Source organism: Hemiscyllium ocellatum, chromosome 7 (assembly GCF_020745735.1).
Source record: "Hemiscyllium ocellatum isolate sHemOce1 chromosome 7, sHemOce1.pat.X.cur, whole genome shotgun sequence".
NCBI classification, from domain to species: domain Eukaryota; kingdom Metazoa; phylum Chordata; class Chondrichthyes; order Orectolobiformes; family Hemiscylliidae; genus Hemiscyllium; species Hemiscyllium ocellatum.
Window position 1 is genome coordinate 15,895,194 of NC_083407.1, and position 23,437 is coordinate 15,918,630.

The window sequence follows — 23,437 nt, forward strand, 5'->3', positions numbered from 1 at the left end:
ATTTCAAGTGTTCAGCCAAGTACCTTTTAAAGATTGTGAGGTTGTCTGCCTCAGAGAAAGTAAGGTCTGAAGGTGCTGGAGATCAGAGTCGTGAGTGTGGTGCTGGAAAAGCACAGCAAGTCAGGCAACATCCAAGGCGCAGGAGAATCAATGTTTCGGGCAAAAGCCCTTCATCAGGAATGACCCTCACTTCTGATGAAATGCTTCTGCACGAAATGTTGATTCTCAGGTGTTCTGCCTCAACTATCCCCCCCTAGGTAATGCATTCCGTACGTGCAGTACCCTCTGGGTAATTTATTTGTTCATGAGCTACAGAGCTATTGTTGGATTTGTGATGAGTCATTGTCAGGATTGCTTGGGCAGTTAATCAGGTTCCACATAAGGGATACAAAAAGGTTCCTGAAGAATTGTGTGTCATCTGTGGCTCAATTGGTGCACAGTCAGCCCCGAAATCATGAGATTTCGGATACTAGCCCCACTTCTGCAGCTGAAGTGGAAAAATCAACCTAGACACTCCATCGCTAGGCTGAGGTCTGCTGCAGTGTCAGAGGTACCATCTTTCAGATGCAATATTAAATTGAAATGGCTCTTCCTGCTGGGCAAGATAGAAAAGATCCAGTGCTGTTAGAAGAGCCCTTCAGCCATATTTATTCCTGGATGAACGCAACATAAAGGGAATGTGGTCATTACACTATTGTCTGTGGGAACGTGCTATGCACTAATTAACAGCTACGTTTTTGATATGGCACAGTAATTAACTTTAAAGGAATAGTATGTTGACTGTAAAGTATTTGGAGATTCTGGATTAGTGGTGCTGGAAGAGCACAGCAGTTCAGGCAGCATCCAAAGTGCTTGGATGCTGCCTGAACTGCTGTGCTCTTCCAGCACCACTAATCCAGAATCTGGTTTCCAGCATCTGCAGTCATTGTTGTTACCTAAGTATTTGGAGATACCTGGCATTTTATGAAAAGCGCTGTATAAATGCAAATCCTTCTTCTCAGCCTGGTTAGATATTGTTAATTCAAAAAAAGGATGAAGTCTGCCAGGGAGCTTGCTACACATCTTCCTTTGTTCTTCTTACCCTCAACACATTTAAGTGACGCATGTTATTCCCCAGCTTGCTTTTTGGCTGGTTTGCAAGCAGCCTGTCCATTTTCTAATGCAAGTAAAGCAGAACAATGTCCACTTTCCTGTTAGATGGAGCCATTTTATTCAGAGGATCATTTTTACACCTAGTTTCAATGGGTGTTCAACCTGCGAGCTGGATTCAAACCATTTGACTGTAAAATCACCAAGATCTCAAAGTGCTGCTCAGCCCCCCGGCAAAAGTCATGCTGAGAATAGTTCCAGTTGGAAAATTACAAAACATATAAACACGGGGATGTACCTAATCACTACTGTGCAACATAACAAGGAATCAGGGGAATGCTTGCTAAGACAAATTTATGCATAGATGTAGACACTGAAAAAAATAATCTAGAGGCAAAATATAATACAAATTGGACGAAACCACAGTTTGCAACAGAAGTCAAAATAAAAAAGAATCCAACCACAGGAAAGATACAGGAGTAGATGGAGAAAGGGGGATGGGAAGCAGAGATGGAAAGTGAGACAGAGAGAATTTGAGGGACAGAAAAGAAACAACGAAAGCTGCTTTCTTATAAATTTGAGAAAGAGTTTGTTTGTCAATACTCCTTCCAGTTCATCAGGTCTCTCCAATAGATATGTTTTGTTAATAAAATACTGCTCAGCAATCTAGTCATTGTTGTTGGAGGTGCAACAGCCAATCTGTGCACAGAAGAATCCCATAAACAGCAGATGAGAAGAATTGTGATTAATCTGTAAGGATGACATGGCTTGAGATGAAGCATTGGTTCAGACACAGTATGACCCCTGCCCCTCATTTAGTAGCTTTTCATTTACCAACATGCAAAAATATTTCACTTATTTCATTTCAATGTCCAACAAGAACAAGGCAAAGACAGTGATTGGCATTTCCTCAGCAGTGGTGCCATTCTGGGTATTTGCTGCTCTCTTCGGCAGAACTGGTTTTGAAAAAGAGAAATGTCAGACTCCACACATTGCTACCAGATCTGCTGAGTTTCTCCAGCATTTTCATTTCTGAGTTTTATATTTTGGAAAAGGTTCAGAAAAAACTTACAAGGATGTTGCCAGGGTTGGAGGGTTTGAGCTAAAGGGAGCGGTTGAATAGGCTGGGGCTGTATTCCCTGGAGCATCAGAGGCCGAGAGGTTTATAAAATCATGAGGGGCATGGATAGGATGAACAGACAAAGTCTTTTCCCTGGGCTGGGAGGAGTCCAGAACTAGAGGACATAGGTTTAATGTGAGAAAGGAAAGATTTAAAAGGGGCAACGTTTTCACACAGAGGGTGGTGTGTGCATGGAATGAGCTGCCAGAGGAAATGGTGGAGGCAGGTACAATTACAATATTTAAAAGGCATCTGGATGGGTATATGAATAGGAAGGATTTAGAGGGATATGGGCCAAATGCTGGCAAATGGAACAAGATTAACTTAAAATATCTAGTTAGCATGAATGATTTTGACCTAAGGGTCTGTTTCTGTGCTGTACATCTATTTGACACTATGACTCTAAGACTCACCTTTGGCAAAGTGCCAATGCTTTACTATCTGCAGGAATAACTTAATGCTATGGCTATGATCCCCTGGCAACTTGGTTCCTCTCACGATGTTGGATCATAAAATCATTCTTAATTTGCCTTGATGCAGTTTTATAAAGTACCTTGTCTAAAGTGCTGTCCTCTGGACTGTGGCTCAGTCTTGATAATAGATGACAAACCTCTCAGAGGCAATCCCCACAGTATTCAGGACAGCAAGAATGAAGGTCTAGTGGTAGTGTCACTAGCCTAGCAATTTAGTAGCTCGATGTTAATGCTCTGATCTTCATTCAAAACCTTCTACAGCAGTGGTTATATAACCCCATTAGTTACAATAGGATAGAATAAATAAGGAGTTACAAACCTGTTAACCTTACATCAGCAGTAGCGAGAAGGTTAGAATCTATTGTGAGGGAAGTGAGAAATGCACCCTTGGATGGTCATGAGCTTATTGATGATACAGAGGAGCCAATATTGCACTGGGGTGGACAAAGTTAAAATCACACAACAGCAGGTTGTAGTCCAGCAGGTTTATTTTGAAGTACAAGTTTTTAGAGTGCTGCTCCTTCATCAGGTACTTAGTGGGGCAGGATCATAGGATGCAGAATTTTTTAGTAAAACATCTAAGTGTCATACAACTGACGTCATATATCTAACAGACCTAGGTTGCTATTCAGTCTTTAATCACTTAGAATGGGGATGCATTACTATGTAAATCCCAGAACTTCCTTCAAGTCACAGTCCCGAGATAACTTAAGGCTTTATAACTTATTTTTATATAAGTGACATCTCAGCTCAGGCAATGCATTAAAGGTGTGAGGTTAGAGTCTATATGTATCCACCTTGAGTCTAACCGGTTCTATTTAGAGTCATAGAGTCATAGAGATGTACAGCAATGCAAACAGACCCTTCGATCCAACCCATCTATGCCAACCAGATATCCCAACCCAATCTAGTCCCATCCACCAGTACCCGGCCCATATCCCTCAAAACCCTTCCTATTCATATACCCATCCAAATGCCTCTTAAATGTTGCAATTGTACCAGCCTCCACCACGTCTTCTGACAGCTCATTTCATACACATACCACCCACTGTGTGAAAAAGTTGCCCCTTAGGTCTCTTTTATATCTTTTCCCTCTCACCCTAAACCTATGCCCTCTAGTTCTGGACTCCCCGACCCCAGGGAAAAGACTTTGCCTATGTATCCTATTCATGCCCCTCATAATTTTATAAACCTCTATAAGGTCACCCCTCAGCCTCTGACGCTCCAGGGAAAATAGCCCCAGCTTGTTCAGCCTCTCCCTTTAGCTCAAATCCTCCAACCCTGGCAACATCCTTGTAAATCTTTTCTGAACCCTTTCAAGTTTCACAACATCTTTCTTATAGGAAGGAGACCAGATATGCATGCAATATTCCAATAGTGGCCTAACCTACAGCCGCAACATGACTTCCCAACTCCTGTACTCAATAAGGTAAAAACAAGGACTGCAGATGCTGGAAACCAGAGTCTAGATTAGAGTGGTGCTGGAAAAGCACAGCAGGTCAGGCAGCATCCGAGGAGCAGGAAAATCGATGTTTTGGGCAAAATCCCTTCATCAGGAATAGAGGCAGGGTACCTGCAGAGTGGAGAGATAAATGAGAGGGAGGTGGGTGTGGGGAGAAAATAGCATAGAGTACAATTGGTGAATAAGGGTGGGGAAAGAGGTGATAGGTCAGAGAGGAGGGTGGAGTGAATAGGTGGAAAAGAAGATAGGCCGGTAGGACAGGTCATGGGGGCAGCGCTGAGCTGGAGGTTTGGAGCTATGGTGAGGTGGGGGAAGGGGAAATGAGGAAAATAGGTGAAATCCACATTGATGCCATGGGGTTGAAGTGTTCTGAGGTGGAAGATGAGGCATTTTCCTCCAGGCATCGGGTGGTGAGGGAGCAGCAGTGGAGGAGGCCCAGGGCCTGCATGTCCTTGGCAGAGTGGGAGGGGGAGTTGAAATGTTGGGCCACAGGGCGGTGGGGTTGATTGGTGTGGGTGTCCCAGAGTTGTTCCCTAAAGTGCTCTGCTAGGAGGCGTCTAGTCTCCCCAGTGTAGAGGAGACCACATCGGAAGCAATGGATACAATAAATGATATTGGTGGATATGCAGGTAAAACTTTGATGGATGTGGAAGGCTGCTTTGGGGCCTTGGATGGAGGTGAGGGAGGAGATGTGGGCGCAGGTTTTGCAATTCCTGTGGTGGCAGGGGAAGGTAATACTCTGACCAATAAAAGAAAGCATACCAAATGCCTTCTTCACTATCCTATCTACCTGTGACTCCACTTTCAAGGAGCTATAAACCTGCACTCCAAGGTCTCTTTGTTCAGCAACACTCCCTAGGACCCTACCATTAAGTGTATAAGTCCTGCTAAGATTTGTTTTCCCAAAATGCAGCACCTCGCATTTATCTGAATTAAACTCCATCTGCCACTTCTCAGCCCATTGGCCCATCTGGTCAAGATCCTGTCCACTACACCTCCAGTTTTGGTGCTAACTGCAAAATTACTATTTCCAAATAGGAATTTATAAAATGTCACATTGACTGACTGCCTACAGATTGTGTGCTTTTTGAACAAAACAAATGTATCCGCAAATACAAATTTACCCCAAATGAATGTGTGCGCGCGCGTGCGCATGTGTATGTGTATGTGTTTGTGTGTGTGTGTGTATGTGAGCGCACATGTGTGTGTGTCTGTGAGCGCGCGTGTGTGTGTGTCTGTGAGCGCGCGTGTGTGTGTGCGTGCGTGTGTGTGTGTGTGTGTGTGTGTGTAGATCTTATTGGGCACAGTCAGCAGGGATTTTCAAATGGGGAATGATTTTGAGAAATTTGTTCTTTGAGGATGTTACCAGTGAAATTGATGAAGGTGAGCCAATGAACGCAATACTTAAATTTTCAGAATCCTTTGATAAATTCTTCATAGGAGTCTGTTTAGCAGCATTAAAGCACATTGTACAGGAAATAATGCATTGGTGTGATTTAATGATTGGTTAACAGACATTAAAGAGAGAGTGGGAATAATTGGTTCAATCTTGTGTTGGCAAATTGTGACTAGTGGGGTTTTACCAGGACCAACATTTTGTTCCCAGTTGTTCACAATATACATCAATTATTTGGAGTTTGAACTAAGTCTAATATTTCCAAATTTGCAGATGACATAAAATTAAGTGGGCATGTATGTGGAAGATATAAAGCAACTTCAGGAGGGCTTTAGCAAATGGGCAAAAACATGGCAGATAGAATATACTGTGAAAAAAATATAAGATTATTTACTTTGATAGGTTAAATAGGTATAGAGTATTTTTTAAATGGTAAGGGATTAGAAAGTACAGATTTACAAAGGCACCTCAGTGTCCTGGTCAATAACTCAGTAAATGCTAACATGCAGGGAACAGTAAGGTATCAGAAAGGCTGATAGAATGTTAGTCTTTTTTAACAAGATGATTCAATTACAGGGAGGACAGGTCTTGCTTCAATTACGCAGGAGTTTGTTTAGAGCCCACCTGGAATTCTGCGTGCAGTTTTGGTCTTGTATTTTCAGGAATTGGAATTAAGGGAATGCAACAAAGGTTCACCAAAACTGTTCCTGAGATGATTCAGTGAAGAGAGATTGGGCAAACTGGGCTTCTCCAGAGTTTTGAAAAGTGAAGGGTGATCTTGTTGAAATTTACAAAATGCAGGTAAGATATATGCCCAGATTGAGAAGTCTAGAACAAGGGGACAACATTTCAAATTATAAAGGGATGCCACTTCGGTCTAAGATGAGCAGTTTTTTTTTAACTTAGAGGATTATGGAGTTCTTCATTGCAGAGGGCTGTGGAAGCTCAGAGAATGTTTAAGGTAGGGATTGATTAATTTCTGATAACCAATTGCAAAAACTGTTATGGTGTTAGTATCAGTAAAAAGTATTCGCGTGTTCGATTAGTCATGATTGTATTAAATGGAAGAACAGGCTCAGTGGGCTGAATGGCCTCCTGTCCATATGTGCTATTGACTGAGCTATCCCTGATGAACTAAGTTCTGCCTAACGCACACACCTTCCTGAACTGGAAATACATTTCTATTCATTCATTGTTGACAGATCAAACAACAACAATACCCACACCCTTCCCCATTCCCCAATCCCCCCTCCTCCAGCATTGTCGTGGATGCACCTACATCACAAGCAATGCAGTGGTTCAGGAGGTGGCTCACCACCACTTTCTCAAGGACAATTATGGATGGGTAATAAATACTGGCCCAGCAAGTAATGCCAATATCCCATGAATGAATAAAATAAAAAAGTTAGCAGTGAGGACAGAGGGGGAAGGAGTTACACTGTTTTCCAAAACTTGTGAATGACAAGCAGAGCCTGTGTTAGCTCCTGCCTACTGCAGTCGCTCTATGCCCAAAACATCCACTCTCCTGCTCCTCGGATGCCGTACTGTTCCAACACCATGCTTTTCAATTCTGATCTCCAGCATCTGCAGTCCTCATGTATGACAGTCCAGTTGTGAAATTCTAAAATTATTCAATTCCTTACAGTGCAGAAAGCAGCCATTCGGCCCATTGAGTCTGCACCAACCCTGCAAAGAGCATCCCACACAGATCCTTACCCTCTAATCGTCACCCCATATTTATCATGACTCGCCCATCTAACCTACACATCTCTGGACACTAAGGGACAATTTGGCCTGGCCAATCCACCTAATCTGCACATCCTTGGAATGTGGAAGGAAACTTGGACACCTAGAGGAATGGCCCCACAGAAAGTCACTCAAGGCTGGAATCAAACCTGGGTCCCTGGAGCTGTGAGGCAGCAGTGCTAAACATTGAGTCACCATGCCACCATTCAAATATGATCAAAAGAGATTGCATTGGTATTGCCCTTTGTATGGATCCATGATATCTTAATATTTTTACAGTGTAGCTATTGCTATACAGAAATTCCAGCAACTGATTTGCATCCAGCAAGCTGTCACACAGCAGCAATGTATTCATGCCCAGATAATCTTTTATTACCATGTTGGTTGAGGTATAAATATTGGCTCCAAGATAGTGAGCATAACTCTACTGCTCACTTTCGAAATTGAGATGGGGCCTCAGTTTTAGCTCTCCGTTCGAGGTCAGCAGCCTTTGACAGTGTCTCACTCCCTTGGTATTGGTTTGAGGGAGTGCTATTCTGTTTTCAGGCTCCGATCCTTGAGTGAATTTCAATCCCAATTTCAATCAATAAATTCAGGTGGGAGTGTTGCCCACAGAAACACAAATTGTCATAGCAGCAAGTGCAGCCCAGTAGATTTCAACCCATTAATTCACAAATCTTCCAACTGACCCTTGTTTGCCGCTAGTGTTGATCAATCACTCACTTCGTGTAAGCAATAATCTTGTTAATTCATTTATCACTGTATTATGTGCCAGATAGTCCAAACGTAACCTTCTTGTTTACATTCTGGTATACTCTTGCAATCTTTCTGCCTATACCGAGACTTAAAATAGTCCGTGATTTCTAACAAATTGAGTACATCTTGTGCCTTTAATATATTCCTGCAACTCACCTTCATTAATAAGCAAGAGAAAACGGTAAACCTTGCTTCAACTTGACCTGGGTGCCTGCAAACTCCATGCCTACACTGCCACCTTCAGCTCAGACACTGTAACTTCAGACTGAAGCTCTTCTGTTCCCAAATCTCACACTATGTATGGGCATAAAAGGTTAGGAGTAAAGACTAAATACACAGGAGCAGAAATTAGACCATTTGGCCCATCGATGCTGCTTCACTATTCAATCATGCCTGATAAGTTTCTCAATCCCATTCTCCCGCTTCCTCCCCATAACCTTTGATCCCCTTGGCAATCAAGGACCTATCTATCTTTAATCAGTCCTTCCAATTTGTTCTGCAATCATGGATAGTTTGTGAACTCAACTGCACATTCCCATATCACCAAAAGCATTTGACTCCCTCCTTAGTCAAGAATCTATCTACCTCTTCTTAAAAATATTGAATGATACTGTCTCCAGGGAAGAAAGCTCCAGTGACCCATCACCCCCGAGAGAAAAAAATAAAACCTTCCTCATCACTTTCCTAAAGACAAGACCCCCTTATTTTAAACTCTGTCCCCTAGTTCTGTTTCTCCCACTCAATGAAACAGTATCCACCCTTTGAAGTCCCCTCAGAGTTTATAAATATTTGTAATCAATGTCAAGGAATTTTCCCCAGAGTAGGGGAGTTCAAAACTAGAGGGCATAGGTTTAAGGTGAGAGGGGAATGATTTAAAAGGGACAAGCTGTCAGATGAAGTGGTGGAGGCTGGTACAATTACAATATTTAAAAGTTGTCTGAATAGATATATGAATAGGAAGGGTTTGGAGGGATATGGGCCAAGTGCTGGCAAATGGGACTAGGTTAGGTTGGGATAACTGGTCGGCATGGACGAGTTGGACTGAAGCATCTGTTTCCATGCTGTATATCTCTAAGACTCTATATTTGTGCTAAATGTGATATGAATAATCTACAAAAAAGCTGGAAAAATGAATTTGCTGATGACCATGAAACCGTTGCTGATTGTTGGAAAAGCCCATCTGGCTCAGGAAAGGAAACTGCTATCATTAAAGGTCAGTTCTATACATGAATCCATACCCACAGCAACATGGTTGACTCTTAGGTGCTCTTTGAAATGACCTGGTAAGCCACTCGGTTCAAGGGTAGCGAGGGACAGGCAATGACCTATGGCCAGCTAGTGATGCCAATGTCCCACGAGGACAATCAGCCTGTTCAGACGTGTTATGACACACCTGTGGAGTAGCTGGGACTTGAAATAAAACCTTTCAGCTCAGAGATAGGGACACTATCGCAGTGTCATAAGGTTCCTTAACATTGTGCACTATTCTCTGGTAGGATTCAAACCCACATTTCCAGAACATCATCCTGGAACTCTGGATCACTAGTCCAGAGACATTATCACTACATTATTACCTGTCTGATAACTGGACTTCATTATGGATCTGAACGTGGCAACTTTTAGACAGACTTCAGCTCTTATTTTAATCAACATGCTCAGGCATGTTAGAACATATCCCTGGAGCAACTCAGACTTGAATCCAGGGCTACTGGCTCAGAGTAGGGTCACTACCACTGTGCCAGAACAGCCGCACTCAGGCTGTCATATATTTCAATAGGATCATCTGGATTCAGATTCAAAGCTTTCTCACAAGATAAAGTCCTATCCCAGGAATTAGTCAAGCAGACTTTGTCTGAACTGTCTAATTAATATCCCAGAAGATTTGGGGCTGCGTTTGTAATTGACAAAACCACCTTGCTGTGTGCTTAATTCACAACAGCACCAACTTAGAGTCATAAGATTGTGCAGCAAGGAATCAGACCCTTCTGTCCACTTAATCCATGCCAATCAGACATCCTAAATTAATCGAGTCCCATTTGCCAGCATTTGGCCCCTATCCCTCCAAACCCTTCCTATTCATATATCCATCCAGATGCATTTTAAATGTTGTAATTGTACCGCCTCTACCACTTCCTCTGGAAAAGGAAGTCCAGAGGTCAGAGGTGAAGCCACTGAAACAATGCGGGGCGCTGCTAGGCAGAAGGAAATCAGGAGTGTACCAGGGTTCAGAAGAGTCAGAGACCTGGAGGGCTAGCCAAGGTTACACAGCTAGAGATCTTTCAGTGAGGTAGTGGGCTAGATTTTCCAGAGAGTGGAAGTCTGCACCTTACCCATGCAACAAACCAGCTTGGTGTTTCCAATCAGATCTCCTTCACAGTTGTGGAGATGATCCTTTCACGCATGCAGTCCCTTGTGGTGCAAAACATTTGGGGTAAGGTAAACATTGCCCCCTCTTTCACAGTCCAATGACCTGCTGAGGCCATATAGACAACATCCACCACTCTGTCTTCATCAATCTTCTTAGTCACTTCTTCAAAAAAGTCAAAAAGTGTGATGCTGGAAAAGCACAGCACGTTAGGCAGCATCCAAGGAGCAGGAGAGTCAATGTTTCAGGCATAAGCCCTTCATCAGGAACTTCTTCAAAAAACTCAATCAAGTTCTTTCAAATAACTATACAAATGATCCAACTTACCTGTTTTTACCCCATAATCTATGGTTTTCTCCTTTGCAACTATATAGTTGCATTCCTTTTCAGAAATTAATAGTAAATGTACATTCAAGAAATATATTCCAGATTGTAACAGCTTGTGTAAAAATAAACTTTGGCCAATTTCCTTCTTCTGTCTTTTATCATGTTCAGACAGTAGTGTCAAGTGGATAATTGGTCTCCTCCAGAGGTTAATAGCATCATAACACCGGTCTTTGGCTAATGAGGTTCACTCCATTTCATATGATAACTTGTGTGAAGGCACTGGATACTGCAACGCCACAGGATTCTGATTACACTCCAACAGTATGACAGAAGACTTGTGTTCTAATACCTGCCATTCCACTCACTAACCAAATTGTTCCAACAAGTTACAACATCAGCATTTACTTAACAGTGTGGAAAATTGTCCATGTATATCCTGTACACAAAAAATAGGACAATTACTACCCCATCAGTCTACTCTCAATCACTAGTGAGGTGGTAGGAGGGTCTCGTTGAGAATGGTGTCTACGAGTACTCACTAAGCAGTAGGAGAAAGTGAGGGCTGCAGATGCTGGAGAGTCAGAGTCAAAAAGGGTGATGATGGAAAAGCACAGTAGGTCGGGCAGCATCCGAGAGCAGGAGAGTTGATGTGATGAAGGGCTTATGCCTGAAACATTGACTCTCCTGCTCCTCGGATGCTGCCTGACCTGCTGTGCTTTTCCAGCACCACATTTTTCGACTCCTACTCAGTAGTAGTAAAAATTTTTTAAAAATATCCATCCACAGGATGAGGGCATCGCTGGCTAGCCCAGCATTTATTGCCCATCTCTAAGTTAAGAGTCAACCAGATTGCTGTGAGTCTGTAGACCAGAACAGGTAAGAATGGCACTCTCCTTCTCTAACAGGAACGAGATGAGTTTTTCCAACAATCAATAATGGGTTTATGATCATTATTAAACTCTTCATTCTAGAGTTTTATTGAATTCAAATTCCACCATCTGGTGTGACACGATTCAAACCCAGGTGCCCAGATATTACCTGGATTTGTAGATTAACAGTTCAGCAATATTACAACTAGGCCATTGCCTCCCCATTGCTATGGGATTTCTGTGACGATTGCTGCTGGCCTATCCTTATGTCCTGCCCTGCTCAGTTTTGGATTTTGTCTGGGCAGTTCATCTCCTGACTTTGACACAGCCTTCCAACAAAGACGGATAAAATAACTGATGTCAAGAGGAGAGGTGAGAGTGACTTGACATCAAGGCTACATTCACCTGAGGGTCGAATCAAGAAGCCCTAGCAAAACTGGAATCAGCGGCACCAGGATAAATACCTCAGGAACAGGGTCAGTCAGAGTGACCCTGAAGGTGATCAGCAGGATAAATACCTCAGGAACAGGGTCAGTCAGAGTGACCCTGAAGGTGATCAGCAGGATAAATACCTCAGGAGGGGGTCAGTCAGAGTGAATCTTGGGGGGAACAGCAGGATAAATACCTCAGGAGGGGGTCAGTCAGAGTGAACCTGGGGGTAAGCAGCAGGATAAATACCTCAGGAGTGGGGTCAGTCAGAGTGAATCTGGGGGGGAGCAGCAGGATAAATACCTCAGGAGGGTGTCAGTCAGAGTGAATCTGGGGGAGGGCAGCAGGATAAATACCTCAGGAGTGGGGTCAGTCAGAGTGAATCTGGGGGGGAACAGCAGGATAAATACCTCAGGAGGGGGTCAGTCAGAGTGAACCTGGGGGGGAGCAGCAGGATAAATACGTCAGGAATGTGGGTCAGTCAGAATGAACCTGGGGGTGAGCAGCAGAATAAATATCTCAGGAGTGGGGTCAGTCAGAGCGAACCTGGGGGGGAGAAGCAGGATAAATATTCAGGAGGGGGTCAGTCAGAGTGAATCTGGGGGTAAGCAGCAGGATAAATATTCAGGAGGGGGTCAGTCAGAGTGAATCTGAGAGGGAGCAGCAGGATAAATACCTCAGGAGGGGGGGTCAGTCTGAGTGAACCTGGGGGGGAGCAGGATAAATACCTCAGGAATGTGGGTCAGTCAGAGTGAACCTGGGGGGGAGCAGCAGAATAAATATCTCAGGAGTGGGGTCAGTCAGAGTGAACCTGGGGAGCAGCAGGATAAATACCTCAGGAGGGTGTCAGTCAGAGTGAACCTGGGGGTGAGCAGCAGGATAAATACTCAGGAGGGGGTCAGTCAGAGGGAATCTGGGGGGGGAGCAGCAGGATAAACACCTGAGGAATGTGGGTCAGTCTGAGTGAACGTAGAGCTTAATGTAGGGATGGAGCTATGGTGATGACATCACGACCCAAAGGTTACCTTTACTTGTTTGCTCAGAAATCAGGTTTGCAGACTGAGTGAGTAGTGTGTGCAGAGAGATAAAGACCTTTGTGTAGGTATAGTCTGTCGGAATAGAGGGTCAGGAGTGAGAAACCTGAGTCTGGTGATTAATGTGCTAGATTGTGTCATCAGTTCCTGGATTGTTGCCTGTAGTTGATAAGCTTGATTGAGTTGATAAAGTTCACAATGGCAGGCATGTGGAATGCTCCTCCTGCAATACATGGGAAATCAGGGACATTTCCAGTCTCCATGGTGACTTGTGCACAGGATGTATGTTGGACTGAAGCTCCTGATTTGCCACATGCTCAGAGCTGCAAATGGACTCATTACGGAGCATCCATGAGGCTGAGATTGTCAGGGATCGTACATTGTGTGTGTGCTGCTCACCCCACCAGTAAAGGCTACACAGACAGAGCAGAGTTGGGTGACCATCAGGAAGCCTGGTAAGCTGGGAAGGCAGTGCAAGAGTCCCCTGTGGACATTCCCCTGTCAAACAGGTATACTTTTTTGGATACTGTTAGTGAGGGGTGGAGTGGCCTCTCAGGGGAAAGCAACACCAGTAACTACATTGGTGGCACCTTAACTGGCACTGTTGTACATTCGCGGGGGGTGGGGGGAGGTTGGATCAAAGTGTAGGCAAGCAGCAGCAATGGGGGAACCATACAGCTGGGGTCACTGATAGGCTCTTCTGTGGCTGCAAACAAGAAGATCCCAGGCTGGTGTATTGTCTTTCTGGTGCCAGGGTCAAGGATGTCTCTGAGCGGGCACAAGATAGCCTGAAGGGGATGGGTGAGCAGCCAGAGGTTGTGGTCCATATTGCTATGAACAACAGAGGGCAAAGGGAGAGGTGAGTCCCTGCAAAGGGAGTTCGGGGAGTTAGTTAAGAAGTTGAAAAGCAGAACCTTTAGGCTTATAATCTCGGGATTACTTACTATGCCATGTGTCAATGAGGCTCGGAATAGGAAGGTAGTACAGTTAGATATGTGGCTAAAGAACTGTTGTAGGAGGGAGGGCTCCATGTGTGTAGACCATTGGGATATGTACTGGGCTAGTTGGGACCGGTACAACAAAGGTATGTGTTCCACATAAACTAGGCAGGGTGGGGGGGCAGTGGGAAGACGGCAATATCTGGCAGGGAGGTTTACTTGTGCCACTCAGGAGGGTTTAAGCTAGTGTTTTAGGGAGACTGAGGGAATCTGAGTAGGTCAGTAAGTAAAATAATGAAGGAGGAGCCAGTGGAAGAACAGACATAGTGAGGTCTGGGAGTCCAAGGTGTATCTGTTTTAATGCAAGGAGTATAATAGGAAAGGCAGATGAACTGATAAGGGAGAATATCGCAGCTGGACTGACGGAGGACATGTTGGAAGGTAATCCATATGGGTGGCGCTCAGGAATAGGATGGTGCAATCACTTTGATGGGATTGTTCTGCAGGCCCCGTAATGGAGGAACAGATATGTGGACAAATTGTGAAAAAATGTGAAAACAACAGGGTTGTTGTGTTGAGTTATTTTAACTTCCCCTATATTGACTGGGACTCACTTAGTTAGGCTTGGATGGGAAAGAATTTGTTTGGTGTTTCCATTATGGTTTTTCAAAGCAATAAGTAAATAGTCCAACTATGGAAGGGGCCATTCCAGACATGGTATTGGGGAATGAGCTGGTCAGGTGATTGAAGTTTCAATGAGGTATCATTTTGGGAACAGTGACCATAATTCTGTAAGTTTTAAGTGGATAAGGATAAGAGTAGTTCTTGGGTGAAAACTGGGGGAAGGCTAACTCCACAATATTACGCAGGAACTGGGGAACATAAACAGGGGCGGCTGTTTGAAGTAACTCCACATCAGGAGGGAGGGCTTGGATTAGCACGTTCCTGTAAAACCTGAGGCATAAGGATGGCAAGATCCAGCAATCTTGGATAACATGAAAAACTGAGAGCTCAGTCAAAAAGAAAAAGAAGATGTGTTTAAAGTTTAGCAAACTAAACACAGAGAGAGATAGATGCAGTTCTTGAAGGATACAAAGATAGCATGGAAGAACTCAAACAAGGAATTAGGAGGGCTAAAAGGGGCCACAAAATATCTTTGGCAAACAAGACTAAGGAAAATCCCAAGGCATTTTATACATACATGCGAAACAAGAAGGTAGCTAGGGAACGGGTGGGTTCACTCAAGGGCGAACGAGGCAGGTTATGTACGAAGCTGAAGAAAATTATTGAGGTCCTCAACAAATACTTTGTATCAATATTCACAGAGAAGAAGGACATGATGGATGGTGACTCTCAGGAGGGGTGTTTTAGTTTGCCAGGGCATGTCAATATAAAAATGGGGATGCTAGATGTTTTGAAAAGCACTAAGGTCAGCAAATCCCCAGGACCTGATGAAATCTTCCCAGAATGCTGAGAGAGGCAGCTGAGGAAATTGCTTGGGCCTTGTGTGAAATCTTTCTATCGTTTTTCATCACAGGAGAGTTCTCAGAGGACTGGAGAGTAGCCAACGTTGTTCTTTTGGTTAAAAAGGCCAAGAGGGATATTCTAGGAAAGTACACGCCAGTGAGCTTTATGTCAGTGGCAACAAAATAATTGGAGGGATATGATTTACTTACTTTGGAAAAATATGGACATTTTAGAGATTGGCAGTATGACTTTGTGTGGGGAAGTTCATGTCTCACCAACTTTATTTAGTTTTTTTGAAGAAGTGGCAAAGATGATTGATAAGGGCAGTGCAATGGATTTTGTCTGTATGGACTTTAACAAGGCCTTTGACAAGGTCCCTCATGGCAGGCTGTTACAGAAGGTGAAGTCACATGAGACCTGCAGTAAGCTGATAAGATGGATACAGAACTGGCTTAGTCATAGAAGACAGGGAGTGTTTCTCTGACTGGATCAGTGACTAGTGGTGTTTCACAGGGACCAGTGCTGGGAGCCCCATTGCTTGTAATCCATAGCAATGATTTGGACATGAGTGTGGGTGGCCTGATTAGTACATTTGCGGACAACAAAAAGATTGGGGGTGCCAGATTGCAGAGGATAGAACAGGCTAGAGATAGGCAAAGAAAGAACAAAAAAAATTTACAACCCAGGAACAGGCCTTTCGGCCCTTCAAGCCTGAGCCAATCCAAATGTACTATCTAAACCTGTTGGTCAATTCCTAAGCATCTGTATCCCTCTGCTCCCTACCTACTCATGCATCTGTCCAGATGCAGCTTAAATGAATCTACCGTGCCTGCCTCTACCACCTCTGCTGGCAATGTGTTCCAAATGCCCACCATTCTCTGTGTGAAGTATTTGCCGCTTGTAGCCGCCTTAAACTTTTCACCTCTCACCTTGAAAGCATGACCTCTCGTTATTGAATCCTTCACCCTGGGAAAAAGCTTGTCTCTATTCACCCTGTCTATACCCTTCATGATTTTGTAAACCTCAATCAGGTCCCCCCTCAACCTCCTTTTTTCTAGTGAAAATAAACCTAACCAACTCAACCTCTCTTCATAGCTAGCACCTTCCATACCAGGCAATATCCTCGTAAACCTTCTCTGCACCCTCTCCAAAGCATCCACATCCTTTTGGTAATGTGGCGACCAGAACTGTACACAATATTCTAAATGTGGCCGCACCAATGTCTTGTACAATTTTAACATGACTTGCCAGCTCTTATACTCAATACTCCATCCAATGAAGCCAAGCATACCATATGTCTTCTTGACCACTCTATCCACCTGTGCAGCAACCTTCAGGGTACAATGGACCTGTACTCCCAGATCACTCTGCCCATCAACTTTTCCTAAGGCTCTTCCATTCATTGTATAATTCGCTCTAGAATTAGTCTGGCCTAAATGCATCACCTCACATTTGTCTGAATTGAAAGCCATCTGCCACTTTTCCGCTCAACTCTCCAGTCTATCTATATCCTCCTGTATTCTCTGACAGTCCCTTATGCTTTCTGCTATTCCACCAATCTTCGTGTCATCTGCAAACTTGCTGATCATACCAACAGTGCCCTCTTCCAGATCATTTATGTATATCACAAACAACGGTGACCCAAATACTGACCCCTGTGGAACACCACTGGTCACCTTTCTCCATTTCAAGAAACTCCCTTCAACTACTACTCTGTCTCCTGTTGCTCAACCAGTTATTTATCCACCTAGCTAGAACACCCTGTACACCATGTGACTTCACTTTCTCCACAATTAGTCTACAAAGGGGGACCTTATCAAATGCCTTACTAATGTCCATGTATATGACATCTACAGCCCTTCCTTCATCTACCAACTTGGTCACTTCCTCGAAGAACTCTAATAAGTTGGTAAGACATGATCTCCCCCGCACAAAACCATGTTGCCTATCACTGATAAGCTCATTCTTTTCTAAATATAAAAAGATCCCATCTCTTAGTACCCTCTCCAGCAACTTCCCAACCACTGCTGTCAGGCTCACTGGTCTGTAGTTACCCGGAATATCCCTACTACCCTTCTTGTACAGGGGGACAACATAAGCTACCCTCCAGCCCTCCAACACCTCACCTGTATTTAAGGATGCCACAAAGATATCTGCCAGGGCCCCAGCTATTTCCTCTCTCACCTCCCTCAGCAACCTGGGATAGATCCCATCCGGTCCTGGGGATTTGTCCACCTTAATAGCCTCTAGCATACCCAACACATGTCAAAGGATGAGGGATGTACTGATAGAAGTTTGCAAACCTGGGGGAAGAAATAGCATTTGAGGTTTAATCTGGAAAAAATGCAAGGTCACAGAGTCATAGAGATGTACAGCATAGAAACAGACCCTTTGGTCCAACCCGCCCATGCCGACCAGATATCCCAACACAATCTAGTCCCACCTGCCAGATCCTGGCCCATATCCTCCAAACCCTTCCTATTCATATACCCATCCAATTGCCTCTTAAATGTTGCAATTGTATCAGCCTCCACCATATCCTCTGGCAGCTCATTCCATACACGTACCACCCTCTGTGTGAAAAAGTTGCCCCTTAGCTTTCTTTTATATCTTTCCCTTCTCACCCTAAACCTATGCCCTCTAGTTCTGGACTTCTCGATCCCAGGGAAAAGATTTTGTCTATTTATCCTATCCATGTCCCTCATAATTTTGTAAACCTCTATAAGGTCACCCCTCAGCCTCCGACCCTCCAGGGAAAACAGCCCCATCCTGTTCAGCCTCTCCCTGTAGCTCAGATTCTCCAACTCTGGCAACATCCTTGTAAATCTTTTCTGAACCCTTTCAAGTTTCACAACATCTTTCCGATAGGAAGGAGACCAGAACTGCATGCAATATTCCAACAGTGGCCCTAACCAATATCCTGTACAGCCGCAACATGACCTCCCAACTCCTATACACAATACTCTGACCAATAAAGGAAAGCATACTGAACGCCTTCTTCACTATCCTATCTACCTGCGACTCCAGTTTCAAGGAGCTATGAACCTGCACTCCAACAGTCCCTAGGACCTTTCCATTAAGCGTATAAGTCCTGCTAAGATTTGCTTTCCCAAAATGCAGCACCTCACATTTATGATAATGCATTTTGAAAGGTCTAATGCAGGAGGAAAGTATGGAGTAAAAGGCAGAGCCGTTAGTAGCATCAGCATACAGAGGGATCAAGACATACAGGTCCTCAGTTCCCTGAAAGTGGCAACAGAAGTGGGTAATGTGGTCAAAAAGGCATATGGCATGCTTGCCTTTAATGGTCAGGGAAAAGAGTACAAAGATCGGCAAGCCAGGTTGTAGCTATATCGAACTTAGTAAGGGCTCGTTTGGAATATTGGATGCAGTCCTGGTCATCACACTATCAGAATGATAAGGAGACTTTAGAGACGGTACAGAAATAGTTTACAAGGATATTGCCTGGTTCATAGGGTATTAGCTATGAGGAGAGATTGGACAAACTTGGTTTGTTTTCACTCGAATGTCAAAGGATGAGGGACGTCCTGATAGAAGTTTACAAAATTATGAGAGGCATGGACAGAATGGATAGTCACAGTCTTTATTTCCAGTGTAGAGGACATAGGTTTAAGGTAAAAGAGGGTCAGTTTAAAGGAGGTGTGAGAGGCTCATTTAATCCAGAGACCCTGACAATTCTGAGGACTTGGTTTGAATCCTACCATGGCAGCTCGAGCAATTTTAGTTCAATATATACCTGGAATTAAGAGTCAAGAGTGTGGCGCTGGAAAAGCACAGAGGTCAGGCAGCATCCAAGGAGCAGGAGAATCGATGTTTCGGGCAAAAGCCCTTCATCAGGAAAGAGGCTTGTGGGCCGAGGGGGTAGAGAGATAAATGGGAGGGGGGTGAGGCTGGGGGGCAAGGTGGCTAAGAGTGCGATAGTTAGACGGAGGTGGTGATAGGTTGGAGAGGAAGGTGGAGTGGCTAGGTAGGATGGAAGATGGACAGGTAGGACAGGTCATGAGGGCAGTGCTGAGTTGGATGGTTGGAACTGGGATAAGATGGGGAGAAGGAAAATGAGGAAACTGGTGAAATCCACATTGATGCCATGTGGTTGGAGGGTCCAAAGGTGGAAGATGGGGCGTTCTTCCTCCAGGTATTGGGTGGTTAGGGTTTGGTGATGGAGGAGGCCCAGGACCTGCATGTCCTTGGTGGAGTGAGAGTGGGAGTTGAAATGTTCAGCCGTGGGGTGGTGGAGTTGATTGGTGCGGATGTCCCAGAGATGTTCTCTGAAGTGCTCTGCAAGTAGGCGTCCTGTCTCCCTAATGTAAAGGAGATCACATTGTGTGCAACAGATACAGTAAATGACATGTGTGGAAGCGCAGGTAAAACTCTGATGGATGTAGAAGGCTTTTTTGAGGCCTTGGATGGAGGTGAGGGAGGAGGTGTGGGCACAGGTTTTGCAATTCCTGTGGTGGCAGGGGAAAGTGCTGGGAAGGGTAGGTTAGTGGGGGTGCTGATCTGACGAAGGAGTCGCGGAGGGAACTGTGTTTACAGAATGCGGATGGGGTGGGAGGGGAATATATCTCTGGTGGTGGGTTACATTTGTAGGTGGCAGAAATGACAGAGGATGATGCGATGTAAATGGAGGTTAGTGGGGTGGAAGTTGAGGACCGGGAGGGGTGTGGGTTCTGTCTTTGTTACGGTTGGAGGGGTGGGGTTCGAGGGCGAGGTACGGGATGTGAATGAGATGAGCTGGAGGGCAACTTCAACTACATGGGAAGGGAAATTGTGGTCTTTAAAAGAAGAAGACCATCTGGTGTGTTCTATGGTGGAACTGGTCCTCCTGGGAGCAGATGCACTAGAGGTGGAGGAAATAGGAATAAGGGATAGCGTTTTTACAGGAGGAAGGGTGGGAGGATGTGTAGTGCAGGCGGCCCAGCTCTCCAACTGCAACAAGGACAGAATACCACCACTACCCCCCACCACAGTCCTCGCCTTCCACCCACTAACCTCTGCCTACATCACACTATGCTCTGTCATTTCCACCATTTCCAAACGGACCCCACCACCAGTGATACATTTCCCCCCCACCCCTATCCGCATTCCCTGAAGACCATGCCCGACATGAATCTCTTGTCAGCTCTGCGCCCCCCAACAACCCACCCTTCCCTTCCAGCACCTTCCCCTGCCATCGTAGGAATTCAAAATCTGCGCACACACCTCCCCCCCTTCACATCTGTCCAAGGCCCCATAGGAGTCTTCCACATCCATCAGAATTTCACCTGCACTTCCACACGTGTCATTTACTATATCCAATGCTCCTGATGTGGTCTCCTCTACATTGGGGAGACAGGACGCCTACTCGCAAAGCACTTCAGACAACATCTCTGGGACACCTGCACCAACCAACCACACCACCACATCGCCCCATGGCCGAGCATTTCAACTCCCCCTCCCACTCAGCCAAGGACATGCAGGTCCTGGGCCTCCTCCATTGCCACACCCTAACCACCCAATGCCTGGAGGAAGAATGCCTCATATTGTGCTTCAGAAACCTCCAACCACATGGCATCAATGTGGATTTCACCAGTTTCCTCATTTTCCTTCTCTCCATCTTAACCCAGTTCCAACCTTCTAGCTCAGCATTGTCCTCATGACCTGTCCTATCTGTCCATCTTCTGGTAAAAAGTGAGGTCTGCAGATGCTGGAGATCAGTTGAAAATGTGTTGCTGGTTAAAGCACAGCAGGTTAGGCAGCATCCAAGGAATAGGAAATTCGACGTTTCGGGCATAAGCCCTTCATCAGGAATGAGGAGAGGGTGCCAGGCAGGCTAAGATAAAAGGTAGGGAGGAGGGACTTGGGGGAGGGGCGATGGAGATGTGATAGATGACCTGGGGGGTGCAGTGAGAGAGAGACTCATTGAAATCCTTGTAGAGGGAGGAAGAGAGCTTCTTCAAGGAAGGCATCCTTGCAAGAGGATTCGCAGTAGGTTAAAATCTTCGGGTAAAAGGTGAGGTCTGCAGATGCTGGAGATCACGGTTGAAAATGTGTTGCTGGTTAAAGCACAGCAGGTTAGGCAGCATCCAAGAAATAGGAAATTCGACGTTTCGGGCATAAGCCCTTCATCAGGAATGAGGAGAGGGTGCCAGGCAGGCTAAGATAAAAGGTAGGGAGAAGGGACTTGGGGGAGGGGCGATGGAGATGTGATAGATGACCTGGGGGGTGCAGTGAGAGAGAGACTCACTGAAATCCTTGTAGAGGGAGGAAAAGAGCTTCTTCAAGGAAGGCATGAGAGAGAGACTCACTACCTGTCCATCTTCCATCCCACTTATCTACTCCACCCTCGTCTCTGACCTATCACCATTACCTCCATCTCCACCTATCTATCGCACTCTCAGCTACCTTGCCCCCCCAGCCTCACCCCCCTCCCATTTATCTCTCTACCCCCTCGACTCACAAGTCTCTTTCCTGATCAAGGGTTTTTGCCTGAAACATCGATTCTCCTGTTCCTCGGATGCTGCCTGACCTGCAGTGCTTTTCCAGCAGCACACTCTTGACTCTGCTCTCCAGCATCTGCAGTTCTCCAAACTGGAATGAAGTGTCTAATAACCAGGAAGTCATTGTCGATTGTCAGGAGAAACCCATCTGGTTCACTCATGTCCTTGAAGGACGGAAACTGCCATCCTCTACCTAATCTGGCCTACATGTGACTCCAGACCTACAGCAACCTAGTTGATAACTTATTGCCTTCTGGACAATTGGGGATGGATAATAAATGCAGGCCTGGCCACTGACACTCATATCCCATGACTGAATATTGAAAAAAAATTCTCATCTAATAGATAGCACCTTCAGCAATGTAGATTAGATTACTTACAGTGTAGAAACAGGCCTTTGGCCCAACAAGTCCACACCGATCCGCTGAGCGCAACCCATCCATATCCCTACGCCTAACGCTGTGGGCAGTTTAGCATGGCCAATTCACCTGCACATCTTGGGACTGTGGGAGGAAACCGGAGCACCCAGAGGAAACCCACGCAAACACAGGGAGAACGTGCAAACTGCACACAGTCAGTCAGCCGAGGGGGGAATTGAACCCACGTCTCTGGCACTACGAGGCAGCAGTGCTAACCACTGTGCCACCATGCCACCCACAGCTTCCTATGCCCACTGCACTGGGATTATTAGCCATCTCCAGAGCAGGTTCCCTCATCTCCCAGGAAGGGGCTGTTTGTAATTTCCTGAAAGAACACAGGGTTCTTGTGGAGCAGTGGTAGTGTCCATACCTCTGAGTCAGGAGGCCCAGGTTCAAGTCCCACCTGCTCCAGTGGAGTGTAAGCAATCACTGACCATGGTTTGGAGATGCTGGTGTTGGACTGGGGTGTGCAAAGTTAAGAATCGCACAACACCAGGTTATAAAAAAGGGGAGGCACAGTGGCTCAGTGTTAGCACTGCTGCCTCACAGCAACAGGGTCCAGGGTCCTGGGTCCTGGGTTCAATTCCAGCCTTGGGCGTCTGTGTGGAGTTTGCATATTATCTCTCTGTCTGCGTAGGTTTACTCCCACAGTCTAAAGGTGTGCAGGTCAGGTGAATTGGCCATGCTAAATTTCCCATAGTGCTAGGTGCATTAGTCAGAGGGAAATGGGTCTGGGTGGGTTACTCTTTGGAGGTTTGGTATGGATTGGTTGGGCCAAAGGGCCTGTTTCCACACTGTAGGGAATCTAATCTAACATCCAAGATCTGGAGTGGCAAATGAAGCTTCAGCCCCCTCTTGTGGTGGAAATTCTTAACAGCTGTCAGGATAACTTTACTGTCAAAATGTGTGTGTGTGCATGTGTATTGATAACCACAATTATGGGACTGCTGTTGCTGCTAAAGATTGGAACCCATGCCTGATCAGGTGTTTACTCACCACAAACTCTTGTGAGCAATTGTTACAATTATGTGAGACAACAGAAATAGC

At 45.2% G+C, this 23,437-nt stretch overlaps 1 protein-coding gene across 1 annotated transcript in view; it reads left to right on the forward strand.

Moving 5' to 3' along the window:
- The window catches only part of LOC132817323 (contactin-associated protein-like 5), a 910,472-nt gene that overhangs the window by 831,738 nt on the left and 55,297 nt on the right, over positions 1 to 23,437 (forward strand). The gene's annotated exons all lie outside the window — the stretch shown is intronic.